Source organism: Musa acuminata, chromosome BXJ3-8, assembly GCF_036884655.1.
Source record: "Musa acuminata AAA Group cultivar baxijiao chromosome BXJ3-8, Cavendish_Baxijiao_AAA, whole genome shotgun sequence".
NCBI lineage: Eukaryota > Viridiplantae > Streptophyta > Magnoliopsida > Zingiberales > Musaceae > Musa > Musa acuminata.
Genome location: NC_088356.1, coordinates 48,750,057 through 48,767,900, shown reverse-complemented (window position 1 = coordinate 48,767,900; position 17,844 = coordinate 48,750,057).

Genomic DNA, 17,844 nt, shown 5'->3' with positions numbered 1-17,844 from the left:
GTAATAAAAAGGATCATATTTTCATCCAAACGTAGGCAAAAGTGAAGTACCGTAGGAGCTGACATATTGGTATTTGGTTATTTTAATAGAAGAGAAGGGAAGATTGACGAGATAAAAAGAAAATTACACAAGCGAGGAATGAAGAAGTACGGACTCCAGCTTCGATTTCCACCGACAAAGAAGACCTCGAAGCCAGCTCCTCCTCGCCCTCCCCCTCATGCCTTCGCTTTCGACGGCGGCAACGACGAGGATGACATCGAGAGGGAATCTCATGGCACGCGTCCAAGAACAAGTCTATCCAGAAGGTTTCTTGAAATGGTTTCCTTATTCTTGGTATTGATGAGTAAATGAACTTGCGGATTGGTTGATTGATGGTGGAATTTGGTAGATCGAGGAGCAGACAAAAAGGCAATGGAAGAGGATCCCTCGGTCTTCGACTACGACGGGGTTTACGGCGAGATGAAGGTGAAGATTGCGTGCCCCACGGTTCAGGATCGAATGGAGAGAACGGTACTTCATTTTCGCCTACGTTTGGATGAAAACATTAACCTTTTGATTGCGTTGATGATCGCATAGAATTATGTTTCGGTCATATGTAAGACCCCTTTATGCCCTTCTTTCATGGTCATTACGAATAATCAAAGTGAAAGAAGTGATCTTTTAGATGAGACTATGGCAGTGATAATTGGGCTCTAAGAAGATTTCTTCGAGGAAGAAAACCAATAGATATGTACCCAAAGTCGGATTCGATTACCACCTTTTCGAGGCAGAAATTAGGGTACCTTCTTTTTGTCCGAGAAGGGGAGGAAGAAGAGTCGGTGAGCGCGAGGGATGAAGAAGTACGAACTCCAGCTTCCATTTCCGTTGGCACAGAAGACCTCGAAGTCAACTCCTCCTCGCCCTCCCCCTCATGCCTTCGCTTTCGGCGGCGGCGACGACGAGGATAACATCGAGAAGGAAATCTCACGGCACGCGTCTAAGAACAAGTCTATCCAGAAGGTTTCTTAAAATGATTTCCTTATTCCTGGTATTGATGAGTAAATGAACTTGCGGGTTGGTTGATTGATGGAGGAATTTGGTAGATCGAGGAGCAGCACAAAAAGGCAATGGAAGAGGATCCCTCGGTCTTTGACTATGACGGGGTTTACGACGAGATGAAGGGGAAGATTGCGCACCCCAATGTTCAGGATCGAATGGAGAGAACGATACTTCACTTTTGCCAACGTTTGGATGAAAATATGATCCTTTTGATTACGCTAATAATCGCACGGAATTACGTTTCGGTCTTAGGTGAGACCCCTTTATGCCCTTCTTTCATGGTTATTTCGAATAATCTAATTGAAAGAAGTGATCTTTTAGATGAGACTATGGCGGTGATATTTGGCCTCTAAGAAGTTTTCTCAGAGGAAGAAAACCAGTAGATATGTACCCAAAGTCGGATTCGATTGCCACCTATTCGAGACAGAAATTAGGGTACCTTCTTTTTGTCCGAGAAGTGGAGGAAGAAGAGTCGATGAGCAAGAGAGAAGAAGAAGTACGGACTCCAGCTTCGATTTCCGCCGACACAGAAGACCTCGAAGTCAACTCCTCCTCGCCCTCCCCCTCATGCCTTCCCTTTCGGCGGCGGTGACGATGAGGATGACATCGAGACGGAAATCTCATGGCACGCGTTCAAGAATAAGTCTCTCCAGAAAGTTTCTTGAAATGGTTTCCTTATTCCTGGTATTGATGAGTAAATGAACTTGCGGATTGGTTGACTGATGGTGGAATTTGGCAGATCGAGGAGCAGCACAAAAAGGCAATGGAAGAGGATCCCTCGGTCTTCGACTACGACGGGGTTTACGACGAGATGAAGGGGAAGATTACGCGCCCCAAGGTTTAGGATCGAACGAATAGAAAGGTACTTTACTTTTGATCCTTTTGATTACGCTGATGATCGCACGGAATTACGTTTCGATCTTATATGAAACCCCTTTATGCCCTTCTTTCATGGTCATTTCGAATAATCAAAATAAATACACCCGTTATTGTTAAAGCCTCTGTCACGCGGATCGGATTCGGTCTTAAACCGGATAAGAGTTGTTAATGGATCTAGATTGACCAATATCCTAATCGAACCAGGAATAAAGAAACTATTTCAAGAAACCCTCTAGAGAGACTTGTTCTTGGACGCCTGCCGTGAGATTTCCCTCTCGATGTCATCGTCGTCGTCGCCGCCACCGAAAGCGAAGGCAGGAGGGGGAGGGCGAGGAGTAGCTGGCTTCGAGGTCTTCTGCGTCGACAGAAATCGAAGCTGGAGTCCGTACTTCTTCATCCCTCGCGCTCACCGACTCTTCTTCCTCCCCTTCTCGGACAAAAAGAACGTACCCTAATTTTTGCCTCGAATAAGTGGCAATCGAATCCGACTTTGGGTACATATCTACTGGTTTTCTTCCTCTGAGAAATCTTCTTATAGCCTAATTATCACCGCCATAGTCTCATCTAAGAAATCACTTTTTTCAAATTGTTCATTCGAAATAACTATGAAAGAATGGCATAAAGGGGTCTCACATAAGACCGAAACGTAATTCCGTGCGATCATCAGCATAATCAAAAACCCGATAAGAATTGTTAATAGATACAGATGGACCAATATCCTAATCGGACCTGATCCGGTAAATAGACCATCTAAAACGATGCCAAATGGATCCTTGTATCGTATCGGACGTATCATTCATTAGGTGGCAATCGGATCTGACATATTGGTATTTGGTTATTTTAATAAAAGAGAAGGGAAGATTGACGAGACAAAAAGAAAATTACACAAGCGGCTCTTTTTAGGATTTTGATAGCATACAACGATTAAAACGACGAAGCATCCCACACTGACACGAATCTTAAACAAAAATACACTCGTTATTGTTAAAGCCTCAGTCACGCGGATCAGATTCGATCTTAAACCCGATAAGAGTTGTTAATGGATCTAGATGGCCCAATATCATAATCGGACCTAATCCGGTAAATAGACCATCTAAAACGATGCCAAATGGAACATTGTATCTTATCGAACGTATCATTCATTAGGTGATAATCGGATCTGACATATTGGTATTTGGTTATTTTAATAGAAGAGAAGGGAAGATTGACGAGACAAAAAGAAAATTACACAAGCGGCTCTTTTTAGGATTTTAATAGCATACAACGATTAAAATGACGAAACATCCCACACTGACACGAATCTTAAAGAAATACACCCATTATTGTTAAAGTCTTGTCACGCGGATCGGATTCGATTTTAAACCCGATAAGAGATGTTAATAGATCCAAATGGACCAATATCCTAATCGTACCTGATCCGATAAATAGACCAGTCGGAGGTTCTGCGGGAACAAATCCGAGAAGTCTAGGAGCTTACCAAAAGAATCTCATCGGAACTCGCCAAGTGGATCGTCACAAGTCCAGAAGTTTGCCGGAAGTCCGCAGGGCAGAATTTGGTAGATCGAGGAGCAACACAAAAAGGCAATTAAAGAGGATCCCTCGGTCATCGACTACGACGGGGTTTACGACGAGATGAAGGGGAAGATTGCGCACCCCAAGGTTCAGGATCGAACGGAGAGAAAGGAACTTCACTTTTGCCTACGTTTGGATGAAAACATGATCCATTTGATTAAGCTGATGATCGCATGGAATTACGTTTCGGTCTTATGTGAGACCATTTTATGCCCTTCTTTCATGGTCATTTTGAATGATCAAATTTAAAAAAATGATCTTTTAGATGAGACTTTGGCGATAATAATTGGGCTCTAAGAAGATTTCTCAGAGGAAGAAAACCAGTAAATATGCACCCAAAGTCGGATTCGATTACCACCTATTAGATGCAGAAATTAAGGTACCTTTTTTTTGTCCGAGAAGAGGAGGAAGAAGAGTCGGTGAGCGCGAGGGATGACGAAGTACAAACTCCATCTTCGATTTCCACCGGCGCAGAAGACCTCGAAGCCAGCTCCTCCTCGCCCTCCCCCTCCTGCCTTCGCTTTCGGCGGCAATGACGACGATGACGACATCGAGAGGGAAATCTCACGGCACGCGTCCAAGAACAAGTCTATCCAGAAGGTTTCTTAAAATGATTTCCTTATTCCTGGTATTGATGAGTAAATGAACTTGCGGGTTGGTTGATTGATGGTGGAATTTGGTAGATCAAGAAGCAGCACAAAAAGGCAATGGAAGAGGATCCCTCGGTCTTTGACTACGACGGGGTTTACGACGAGATGAAGGGGAAGATTACGCACCCCAAGGTTCAGGATCGAATGGAGAGAACGGTACTTCACTTTTGCCTACGTTTGGATGAAAACATGATCCTTTTGATTACGCTGATGATCGCACGGAATTACGTTTCGGTCTTATATGAGACCCCTTTATGCCCTTCTTTCATGGTTATTTCGAATAATCAAATTGAAAGAAATGATCTTTTAGATGAGACTATGGCGGTGATAATTGGGCTCTAAGAAGATTTCTCAGAGGAAGAAAACCAATAGATATGTACCCAAATTCGGATTCGATTGCCACCTATTCGAGGCAGAAATTAGGGTACCTTCTCTTTGTCCGAGAAGGGGAGGAAGAAGAGTCGGTGAGCGCGAGGGATGAAGAAGTACGAATTCCATCTTCGATTTCCGTCGGCACAGAAGACCTCGAAGCCAACTCCTCCTCGCCCTCCCCCTCATAACTTCGCTTTCGGCGGCGGCGACAACGAGGATGACATCGAGAAGGAAATCTCACGGCACGCGTCCAAGAACAAGTCTATCCAGAAGGTTTCTTAAAATGATTTCCTTATTCCTGGTATTGATGAGTAAATGAACTTGCGGGTTGGTTGATTGATGGTGGAATTTGGTAGATCGAGGAGCAGCACAAAAAGGCAATGAAAGAGGATCCCTCGGTCTTTGACTACGATGGGATTTACGACGAGATAAAGGGGAAGATTGCGCACCCCAAGGTTCAGGATCGAATGGAGAGAATGTTACTTCACATTTGCCTACGTTTGGATGAAAACATGATCCTTTTGATTACGCTGATAATCGCACGGAATTACGTTTCGGTCTTATGTGAGACCCCTTTATGCCCTTCTTTCATGGTTATTTCGAATAATCAAATTGAAAGAAGTGATCTTTTAGATGAGACTATGGTGGTGATAATTGGGCTCTAAGAAGTTTTCTTAGAGAAAGAAAACCAATAGATATGTACCCAAAGTCGGATTCGATTGCCACCTATTCGAGACAGAAATTAGGGTACCTTCTTTTTGTCCGAGAAGGGGAGGAAGAAGAGTCGGTGAGCAAGAGAGATGAAGTACGGACTCCAGCTTCGATTTCCGCCGACACAGAAGACCTCGAACAATGAAGTGATTTTAAGCTTTTATTCTTCCATCAGAGAAAAACAAAATCAATTGTCGAATACACCACATTTTGTTGAATAGTGAATGTTTTTTATGCACAAAAGGTTGCATAAATCACATTACATATGCAACAAGAAAAATAAAGCAAAGCAGCAAAAAGAAAGATATGAGCCACTTACATCATCTCTTTCTTCACGAATTTGGCGCAGCCTCTCTTCGTCCAACCATTTTTCTTGTTCTGCTATCTTTTTCTTGTAGGCACCGGTTACAAACTTTTCCTTATCTGCAAAAAGGTGATCATCCTTGCTCCTCTCTTTCAGCAGCTTCCTCTCATATACAATTTCATGTTCCCGCTCACGTTGTTTTGTTTTCTCCAAAAGTGTTTATATATACTTTGACTGCAACCAAGATCAAACACAGACATAAAATTTTTAACATGCATTCTTAATCGTTAAACACTCAAAAAATAAGGTCGATCCTCTCCCACAATTTAGGTTTAATACAAAAAGGATGCCGCCGAAAAAGAACTGCCGAATTAGGATTTTTGAATTCACATCATACTTGAACAAAGCACAATTGAAAATTAAAATGTTAATTATTGTGCCAAAGCAAACATATAAAGTCCACAAAGCTTTACTTTGTATCCTATTATTGATCTGAATTTCAACCAAAATATAATTCAATACTCTTTGTATGAGAGATCGACTAACTTGAAAAAGAAAAAAAAACTGGAAAAGGTATCCCATGTTTATTTCAAGAAAGGAATGGAGAAGATACGATAAATAATCATCGTCACCCCTGCCCTACCCTGAACACGAGGGAAAACCAATTTCAAAAAGAGTAATAAGGTGAGTTCGTTTTGTAAAGTATCCGACTTTGGGTACATATCTAAGAAATCTTCTTGGAGACTAATTATCACCGCCATAGTCTTATCTAAAAGATCACTTCTTTAAATTTGCTCATTCGAAATGATCATGAAAGAAGGGCATAAAGGGGTCTCACTTAAGATTGAAACGCAATTCCATACGATCATCAGCGTAATCAAAAGGATCATGTTTTCATCCAAACGGAGGCAAAAGTGAAGTACATTTCTCTCCGTTCGATCCTGAACCTTGGGGCGCGCAATCTTCCCCTTCATCTCGTCGTAAATCCCGTCGTAGTCGAAGAACGAGGGATCCTCTTCCATTGCCTTTTTGTGCTGCTCCTCGATCTACCAAATTCCACCATCAATCAACTAACCCGTAAGTTCATTTACTCATCAATACCAGAAATAAGGAAACCATTTTAAGAAACCTTCCGGAGAGACTTGTTATTGGACGCCTGCCGTGAGATTTCCCTCTCGATGTCATCCTCGTCGTCGTCGCCGCCGAAAGCGAAGGCAGGAAGGGGAGGGCGAGGAGGAGCTGGCTTCGAGGTCCTCTGCGCTGGCTTCGAAGGCAGAATTGACCAACAGAACCTTTGAATATGCAAAAGATGACAATTATATTCTTGACACGGAACCTTTATTTTGCTCAAAATGAGAATAAACAAGTCATATTTTAACCATTCTAGCAAGCAAGAAAGTCTACGGTTATTATGAATTCAGATGCTCCCGTTTATAGCAAAACATAGATTACACCTATATTCTCGCTAATGTACATGACATACTTGTAGTGAAGATGATCCTCTAGATTATTTTGCAACTAAAGACCAAATATAATACAGAGATGACACTAAGAACAATATTGTAAAGAAACAAGTCCACTTTTTCTTCAATTTCCAAAAATTACAAAACAAGATAGCTTATTCTATGTTCACAGATCGCTTGCCACTATTGGCAGCATCGCAAGTTATTTTATGATATGAAGTTTGTTAATGGGGGGAAGCAGTTTCATGATTAACCTCCACTAATTTCAGGTGAAAATTCCAACCAAAGCAACAACAATTAAAGCATAACAATCATGTTTATACATAAGCTTTAAAGACAACTATTATCAAAAATCAAGTTTCAAGTCCTGATTCATCTAATCTCACCTTTTCTCATGTCATACCTGCTATACAATGTAATTGTCTTTTGATGGCTTTGAAGAAGAATGCTTGATGGCACAATGACCATCATGACAAGAAGTCTGACAACAGCAGGCTTTCAGATGAGGTAATTTGTCTCGCTGCTGTGATGAAATACAACAGATCCAACTGCTGAATTGCTCACCAGCAGATAAAAGTAGGGGCAGGGAGGAGAGAAAGATGGGTTGAGTAATTTTGTTGTATTAAGTCACATTAAAATTATAAAAAGAAAACAAATGCAGGGTCTTGTGACAAATAAGAAGGAAAAATAGAAAAATTAGGAAATAGATGAACATAAAGAACATGCTAAGAAAACCCAACATTATTTTTTTGCATTTTAAATTTATATTTTATCTAAGGAACAGATACTCCTTAAAACAAAATTACATGCAATTCAGACACTTTTGTTAATTAGAATTCTGAAAAGAAAGGGAGAAAAATCACTAATCGGCCTATAGTAGGCACCCAAAAAAGCCTGCAGGTTGCATTTTGTAAGAGTTTGGTTCCAAATGAAAAACTATCAATAGGTCTCTTGAACCAAGCTCAAATCAAAATAAAGCTGGTCAAGAAGGGTGATAAAGTATCTTCTTCCTCCTCATAACTGGTATGTGTTAGAATTTACATTACTTGTTCTTTCATTGTTTCCACTGAAATTTTTGTGAATTAAGTATGTTAAATTGAATCCTCCCCCTTTTTTTACCTTCCATCAACTCTCTTCTCAAATTCTTAAGCCTACCACCCTGTAGGTTGTTCTAAATCACTACCCTTGAATTGATTAAATCAACCACTACCATTGAGTTCATAAAAACTATGAACCCACATCCAATCCAAGTCTATTTCCCAAAGAAAACTATTTCACCTTTGGCTATTGAGTAATGCTAAGAGCAAACAGCCTGGTAAGCCAAGCTTCTCTATCTTTGCCTTCAAATACTATCAATCCTTTCTAAGTAGATTGCCTAGGCAACATCCACGCTCAATAGATGTAGGAATGTCCTCTGCAAGAACTATTTGCTTTTCAGGTTAATTATGCATCATGTCTGATTTTCCATTGTAGAAACATATAACAGTTGGTCTTGTGAAACATCCAAGTTCTGCTTCAATTTCTAAAGCAACGTGGTACGCAACTAAGAACAATGGTCAAATGTGTGATCCTAGACCTCTTCCTTCAGCCAAACCATGTGTTTAGCAACCGACAGCTCTTCATGGAATATAAATGTTCTTGTTGCCAGCTCATGATTCTTATCGGTGTCGGCTACAATTAATCAATCCTCTTCGACAATTTACCAAACCTTAGCCATAATTATCCATCATACCAAAAAAGAAATGTCTACCACATCAAATTCTTCTACGAATAACGTTCTCTTACCCTTTCTTCTGCTATCATCCTGTTGCTTTGTTACCATGTATGTGTCCTTAAGTTGGTCCCAATCCTTTATGGATCTGGGCAATTTAGTTGGCACAAAATAAAACCTCTGGTGAACCCTTACACTGGTTCAGAAAATTGATTCCAGGATCATTGGTTTTATCCTGAATTGGTCCAATCAGCTCGAGAAGTTTAGCACAATATGGGAACAACTCATTGACACTTCAGATGTTAATTGTTAGATGGTTTCTTCAATGAACGTGGCCGGTGATATTATTTATAAGAGATTCACCTCTCCATATGGCTGCCAAAAATGGAGGAGGAACTCAGTTATTATTTTTTTAAAGAGAAAAAAGCAAATAAAATAGGGTTAAGAACACAATAAAAAAACATGCATGTACTACCGATCACCATGTCAACATCAAGGATTTTTGTATATGTCATGGTACACAATGAAGGCAGATTTAGAAAAATATAATCATCTTCAGAAGGCTAGATTTCAGTAATGTCATAAAAAAACTACATTTTAGTAATCTTTAGGCATAAATTTTATATATGACAATAAGTAGCTCCTGATGATCTTTGTCTGATGTTTTCGTATATGATACATGATTAGCTAGAGCTAGACTATTAGAGTTTCTTTTCACAAGTAATCAAAGATGAAAATAGAAAGTTAGAAATTTTGGTGAAATTCAAAATTCATAAATTGAACATTTAGGGGATTTTATCTAGAAAATTGAGTAGTTTTTCTTGAACTTTCTGTTGTAGTTTCAAAAGTTGAGGAAAATAACAAGCTTTAAGTTTTTTTTATTTTTAATTTTAATTTTTCCCCAAATTTAGGTTCCTTTAATATTTTAATTATTTTTATCACAAATCTGATGTTTTTATTACACATTGTCCAATTTGACCAACCTAATGCAACACAATTTTTTATATCCTTGAGCATTCAATCCAGTAAAAGACTTTGTTCAAATTTCATGGACCTTTCTAAAAGCTCAAAATCATGCAATAAAATGTTAACTTTCGAGTCTTTAACTCTAATAGTTCCCTCGTGCGTGATTTCAAGTGTTCGTTAAATGTCAAAAGCCGTTTCGCACATAGAAATCCGATTGAACTCATTTTTGTCCAAAGCGGAAAATAAGGCATTCATAGCCTTTGCGTTTAAAGAAAAATATTTCTTCTCCAAATCCGACCATTCTTTCATCGGTTTAGAGGGAAGTTGAAAACCGTTTTCAACGATATTCCATAAATCTAAATTCATAGAAATCAAGAAAACTCTCATTCGAGTTTTCCAATAAGTATAGTCCAATCCGCTAAACAACGGTGGACGAAAAACTGATAAGCCGTCTTGAAAGCCATGAAGAGTCATTTCTCGTGGGTGTAAATCCGAAATGAGAAAAACCGGGCTCTGATACCAATTGTTAGGATTAAGAGCACTAAGAGGGGGAGGGGGGGGGGGGGGTGAATTAGTGCAGCGGAAATCTTTCAACTATTAAAACTTCGTTCGTTGATAAAAGCGATTTCGGTGTAAAATCCGATTCTAAGATTACTTTAACTTAAGATTAAGCGAGATGACGTTAAAGTAAATCTATGAAGGCGGTTTGCAGTTTATGATGGAAATCAGAATGCAAGCGCAAACTGAAATATGACGTTCGTACGGTAAAACTGGTTTACGTCTAAATGCCGATTCTGAAAATACTGAACTTTGAGATACGTTTTGTAAATGCGCAGAAGACAGTTTGCAGTTATAATTGAAATCAAAACGTAAACATAAACTGAAATATGATGATCGTACGAAAAAGCAGATTTACGTCTAAACGCAGATTCGGAAAGCTCTGAACTTAGAAACTCGTTCATAAAAGCGTAGAAGGCAGTAAGCTATTGAGGAGGTTTGCAGTAAAGATAAAATGCTCAAAGTAAATAATGCAAACCGAGATTTAGAGTGGTTCGGTCAATCTTGACCTACTCCACTTTTGGCTTCCTCCACCGACGAGGTCATCGACGTCAACTAGAGGCCTTCCTTCAATAGGCGAAGGCCAACCACTCTTTTACAGTTTCAGTCCTTTTGACGGGCTTAGGAGACAACCCTTACAGAAATTTCTCTCCTCTCTTTACAAATCAGAAAATGGAAGAACAGATGGAGGAGAACTTTTGGCCTTTACAATAATTTTGAGCTCTAAGAATCACAGAGAAAGATCAAGATTTCGAGTGTAAGTTCTTACTCTTTCAGTGCTGAATGAGTGGGGTATTTATAGGCCCCAACCCAGTTCTAATTTGGAGCTCAAAACTGTCAATTCCCGAAATTCCGGGATCAGGCGGTTGCACCTCCTGACTGGGGCGGTTGCACCGCCTGGCAGAGCTCGAAGACTGAGCCTCTGGGCGGTGCCACCTCTGTCAGGGGCGGTTGCACCTCTCTGCCAGAGCTCGAAGACTGAGCTCAGGCGGTTGCACCTCCTGACTGAGGCGGTTGCACCGCCTGGCAGAGCTCGAAGACTGAGCTCAGGCGGTGCCACCTCCTGTCAGGAGAGGTTGCACCGCCCAGTCTCGCTTGGAGACTGAGCCCAGGCGGTGCCACCTCCTGGCTGGGGCGGTTGCACTGCCTGGCAGAGCTCGAAGACTGAGCCTCTGGGCGGTGCCACCTCTGTCAAGGGCGGTTGCACCTCTCTGCCAGAGCTCGAAGACCGAGCTCAGGCGGTTGCACCTCCTGACTGAGGCGGTTGCACCGCCTAGCAGAGCTCGAAGACTGAGCTCAGGCGGTGCCACCTCCTGGCTGGGGCGGTTGCACCGCCCAGTCTCGCTGGGAGACTGAGCCCAGGCGGTGCCACCTCCTGGCTTGGGCGGTTGCACCTCCCACAGCAATCAGGGTCCGAATGGGTTGATCCATTCGGCCCAATTTGGGTTTTTTAGGGGCCCAATTGCCCCAAGATTAAGTTAATGGGATCACCTCCCATTTCCAACTTAATCATTGTGCTAACTACGATAATTCCTAAGACAATTTCTGCAGCTTGCTCCGGTGCGTCAATCGCTTCTTCCGGCGAGCTTCCGGCGAACTTCCGTCGATCATCCGATGAACCCTCGTCGATGCTCCTGCGGACTTCCAGCAAACTCCTGGACTTGCGACGATCCACTTTGCGAGTTCCAACGAGCTTCTTTGGCAAGCTTATGGACTTCTCGGATTTGTTCCCAAAGAACCTCCGACGACTGTCCGAACTTCCGTCGAACTCTCGAACTCCCAACGTGATCATTGTCTTGACTCCGGCGCAACTCCTGCTGCATGTCTTACTTTCATCATAGTTAATCCTGCACATGTAAAAAAAAGCTTCGATCGAGACAATTAATCCTAAGCAATTAACCAAGTTGTCCGGCATGTCATTGGTCCCTCGACGCTTCGTCCGATTCTTCGACGCATCGTCCTTTCCTGCAGCCTATTGCCCAATCGGCCAGTTGACTCCGCAACTCCGATATCCTTGGCACAATACCCGCTCTTCTTGGTCCGATGCCCGAGTCTACGGCCCGAAGCCTTCTGTCGATACGTCGACCGATCCACCGGCCCGACGTCAAATCTTCTAACATGTTCCTCCGGCACAACATGATTTTCCTGCTTTAATTGTCTCATCCCGATCGAAACATCCTGCGTCACTCAAAATGCAGATTAAATCATAAACATATATCAAGTAGTTTCATTATCAAAATACGAGATTCAACAAGACCCCTTTATGCCCTTCTTTCATGGTCATTTCGAATGATCAAAAGAAATACACTCATTATTGTTCAAGCCTCTGTCACACGGATCGGATTCGGTCTTAAACCCAATAAGAGTTGTTAATAGATCTAAATGGACCAATATCCTAATCGGACCTAATCCGGTAAATAGACCATCTAAAACGATGCCAAATGGATCCTTATATCGTATCGGACGTATCATTAATTAGGTGGCAATCGGATCTGGCATATTGGTATTTGGTTATTTTAATAGAAGAGAAGGGAAGATTGACGAGACAAAAACAAATTACACAAGCGGCTCTCTTTAGAATTTTGATAGCATACAACGATTAAAAGGACGAAGCATCCCACACTGACACGAATCTTAAAAAATTACACCTGTTATTGTTAAAGCCTCTATCAAGAGGATCGGATTCGGTCTTAAACCCAATAAGAGTTGTTAATGGATCCAGATGGACCAATATCCTAATCGGACCTAATCCGGTAAATAGACAATATAAAACGATGCCAAATGGATCCTTGTATCGTATCGGACGTATCATTCATTAGGTGGCAATCAGATCTGACATATTGGTATTTGATTATTTTAATAGAAGAGAAGGGAAGATTGATGAGACAAAAAAAAAATTACAAAAGCGGCGCTTTTTAGGATTTTGATAGCATACAACATTTAAAAGGATGAAGCATCCCACACTGGCACAAATCTTAAAGAAATACACTCGTTATTGTTAAAGCCTCTGTCACGCGGATCGGATTCGGTCTTAAACCCGATAAGAGTTGTAAATGGATCCAGATGGACCAATATCCTAATCGGACCTGATCTGGTAAATAGACCATCTAAAACGATGCCAAATAAATCCTTGTATCGTATCGGACGTATCATTCATTAGGTGGCAATCGGATCTGACATATTGGTATTTGATTATTTTAATAGAAGAGAAGGGAAGATTAATGAGACAAAAAGAAAATTACACAAGTGGCTCTTTTTAGGATTTTAATAGCATACAACGATTAAAAGGACGAAGCATCCCACACTGACACGAATCTTAAAGAAATACACCCGTTATTGTTAAAGCCTATGTGACGCGGATCAAATTCGGTCTTAAACCCGATAAGAGGTGTTAATTGATCCAGATGGACCAATATCCTAATCGGATCTGATTCGGTAAATAGACTATTTAAAACGATGCCAAATGGATCCTTGTATCGTATCGGACGTATCCTTGTATCTTATCGGACGTATCATTCGTAGAAGTCCTAATCTAGAATATTGACCGTCTTTTCTCCTCTCCGGTCTATAGTCTTTTTGAGATTTGTCTGGAACCAAGATTTTATCGGTGGTGAATGATGAGTGGGGGGAGACCAAAGGTGGTTGGAAGATTAGATTTTGGAGGAATCTTAATGGCATTTTCGCTATAGGATTATGACAATCTTCCTATAGTCTGACTATATATTATTGCACGCTCTCTCTGGTTCTAATGATACCCCCAAGGATGAAGCTGGAATGTGAATGAGATATCTTTCCCGTTGCTTCTCCCCACAACATCTGAAATCATTTTGAGGTGACGTTATAATTTCTTCCCCTCCATTTTTAGCTTTTGTTTTTGGCTCCAACTAAAGTTAAAGCTTTTGTTTGTTTATTCCCTAATAATAGAATCCTCTCTCTTTTTTATTTCTCCAATTGTTGAAGCGGTGGCTCATCATTTCCCTGCAAAATTTGTTGTTTGTTTAGAAGTGATTTTGTTCTCTATTTGCCATTAGAAAAGGCCTAAATTCTATTATTTATTATTGGACAACAATCTGCAGTGACAAAAAAAAAATTCTGCCACTTCCCCAGACAAGCAATACTTCTCCTGATAGAATTTTCTCAGAATTAAACTTCTATGTTCATCTTACTGCTGCTCAGACTGATACAAATAACTAAAGAAGTTACAAATGAGGTCCATGTTATTGCAACTTTTGCGTTTACATCATTTTTATCTTGGTTCAATTTTGATAATAGCAACTTCGACTTCACCAGCCTCGGATGCATACTCCTCTGTTCATAATCATATATAAACAGACCACTGTCACTTCAAACAACATTTATGTGTATAAATAAGCGTCTAACATGAAACATTTGATGCTTCTTTTGCTTATTTTGGAGAAATGCTTACAGCAAACTTACCAAGAGGTGTACTTCTTGAGTTCCTCAAAAACTAAATAAACGATGAGGTTACTATAAATGGCATCAGAGAATACCAATTTTAACTCCAGATATAAGTGCTAAATAGAGACGAAATAATTGCTTTCCAACTGCTGTCTTGCTCTCTTTCGAGTTAGAAAAACGCTCTCTTGCTGAAGCCAATGCGTCATCACCTCTCGTGTAACGTTCAGTTGATTGATCCACAGCTGCCAATTTATCACCATCATCGTAATCTTTTACAGTAACATCTGATGTTGTTAACTCTACAGCTTGCTCAGAGTTGTTCTGTGTATGACTAGAAGTCATGGCTTGGGTATCATCTTTCTCTGTATCCTGAGTATAATCTGTCTGTGCATTCTTCTCAGTAGGGCCATGTTCAGGTACCGCTGAAGTGCCTCCGGGTGGCTTTTGTTCCTTCTGCTTTGTGGCATCTTCTGACTGAGCACCAAAAGCTACATTATCACCGAGCCCAAAGTAAAAATCGCTCAAGTCACTCTTCTTGATTACCTACATGAAGCAATCATGTCGATTACATTAACTGATTAAAGAAAAGAAATGGCAGCGTCATAATGAAATTTAATGACCATGATAACCAACTAAAAAAGTAAAAGCATCCAAGAGAAGTGTGATCACTCCTGAGAAATAATGAAATTGCTAGTCCCACTTAATTTAATCATAAAACAACTTATCACTCAAATACTAGTCAAATTTGAATTGCATCATTGCTGAAAGCAGCCATTTGAATTGGATTCGACATACAATAACTAGAAGCCTTCACTCATAATGTATCTTCTTGCACTATGGTTGATAACATAAAAGAAAAGTCACATTAAGTTTCGGAACATTAAACATGCGTATTGTCACCAGAAGGACCAATCATACTGACTAAGCGTAAAAAAATTATGGTGCTCCATGTTTCACAATAACATGAGAACCATCATAAGTCTTGTCCTCTCCTAAGTCTTGCCCTAACTGATGTTAAAGACATGAACCATGCTGATCATAAGGTTGTCAAATCCACTCAAACCCTCAAGACACCTCACTGTGCTTCATAATTGGAAGATTATAGTTTATAAGACTACAAGTGTCACATAAATGTCATAAAAAAACTACATTTTAGTAATCTTTAGGCATAAATTTTATATATGACAATAAGTAGCTCCTGATGATCTTTGTATGTTTTCATATATGATACATGATTAGCTAGAGCTAGACTATTAGAGTTTCTTTTCACAAGTAATCAAAGATGAAAATAGAAAGTTAGAAATTTTGGTGAAATTCAAAATTCATAAATTGAACATTTAGGGGATTTTATCTAGAAAATTGAGTAGTTTTTCTTGAACTTTCTGTTGTAGTTTCAAAAGTTGAGGAAAATAACAAGCTTTAAGTATTTTTTTATTTTTAATTTTAATTTTTCCCCAAATTTAGGTTCCTTTAATATTTTAATTATTTTTATCTCAAATCTGATGTTTTTATTACACATTGTCCAATTTGACCAACCTAATGCAACACAAATTTTTATATCCTTGAGCATTCAATCCAGTAAAAGACTTGGTTCAAATTTCATGGACCTTTCTAACAGCAATAAAAAGTTTCATTCACTCTTCATTATATGATTTCACATGCCAATTCTTTGAACACTAGTAGTCCACTTCTTTACAAAAGTTTCATACTTACGTGTTCTCATTCTCACTTCCTTTCCCTGGAAAGCCAAGAGGCAACCTCTAGAATTTCTAATTTATCTTGATAAAATATACTAGAAATCGAACTTAGATGTGTTACAAGGATCTACCAACTGCAAGCCAATCTAGCACTAAACATAAGATTAGTGGGAAAGAGAACATCTGGAAATATAATGAGATAAAACATTAACTGATAATGATACTTCAGCAATATTAGCAACATAGAGCACAATTAAGTTAATCAATGTTAACCTTCATCATCAAACAATAGACTATGGAATTAGATGGAAGCCTCTCCTCAAACAGGCAAACAGAAGTTACTGAACAAGGTACAAAACAACCATTCTCACAAGGTAAGGACAAAGTTAATGGCAGGAATTTAAAGCAGCAGACAACAAAAGCAGAACACAACTTTGTGACATGTGGTTTAGATACTGGACACAGCAACTGATAGTTGATATATCAATGTGCTATTTATTGTCTAAAATCCTAGATGTTTGAAATCCAGATACTGGCTGGAGGATAAGTAATAAGCAGCCTTACTTAAATTGCCACAACACAGTTAAAGGTTCAAAAGAACTTCTCATAATCTTGTGTTGGATGGTCCCAGACCTCCATGAATCCTACAAGTGAAAAATATTGTTAAAATTATAAAACAAAATGTTGTGTAGCAAACACTTAAAACAAACTTGGAAAACTATCTAATATGCTTCAATATCCAAACTTAATCATTCATGTAAAGCAATTTACAATGAATACAACCACACATCAGATGAATCCTCAAGCAAAAAGAGAGAATAAAAAATTAAGTACAACAGTAAATACACTCCATTTTCACCAGCTTATTACCGTAACAAGTATTTCGAAACCATTATGAATTGAGCTTGGAAATGTTTGTGCCAATATGCAAATTCAGCCTAACCCAATTCAGATGATCTGGCATAGCTAGTGTTATGAGGTGAACATACTTGGACATGTTTTTGGCATGGCTTATCTTTACAAAATTTGACATAGGTTTTCAAATGACAAGAATTTTGAAAAATGCCTAGTATACGAGACTCTATACTGAGGTTGGGTCCAGGGACCCCTCAAGCTGCTATGTTCATGAAACTTGGTCACCTGGTTGTGAAAAGAGCAACCGCACTGTAATGCCATGACCCAACCTCATAATTGATTCCTACTAATACACACTGTACACAGATAGTGAACCAGAATTTGACAGCACTTAGTTGCACTCGTGTTAGTCTTGCATGTATTTAGTTAACATATAGGTTGTTTATGTACATGTACTAAAGGACTATTGCGAAGGAAACTGAACTTGAACTCAACCTTAGCAAGACTCTCCAGTTGAACTGCCCGCATCCACTATGTAACTGGCTAAGCCAAGGTGGGTTTCAGCTCCAATCATGAATATCCTACATGATTGGACATTTGGACAGCTTCGTGCTGCTGTGTGTCACTACAAGATGCATGTGACAAGGCT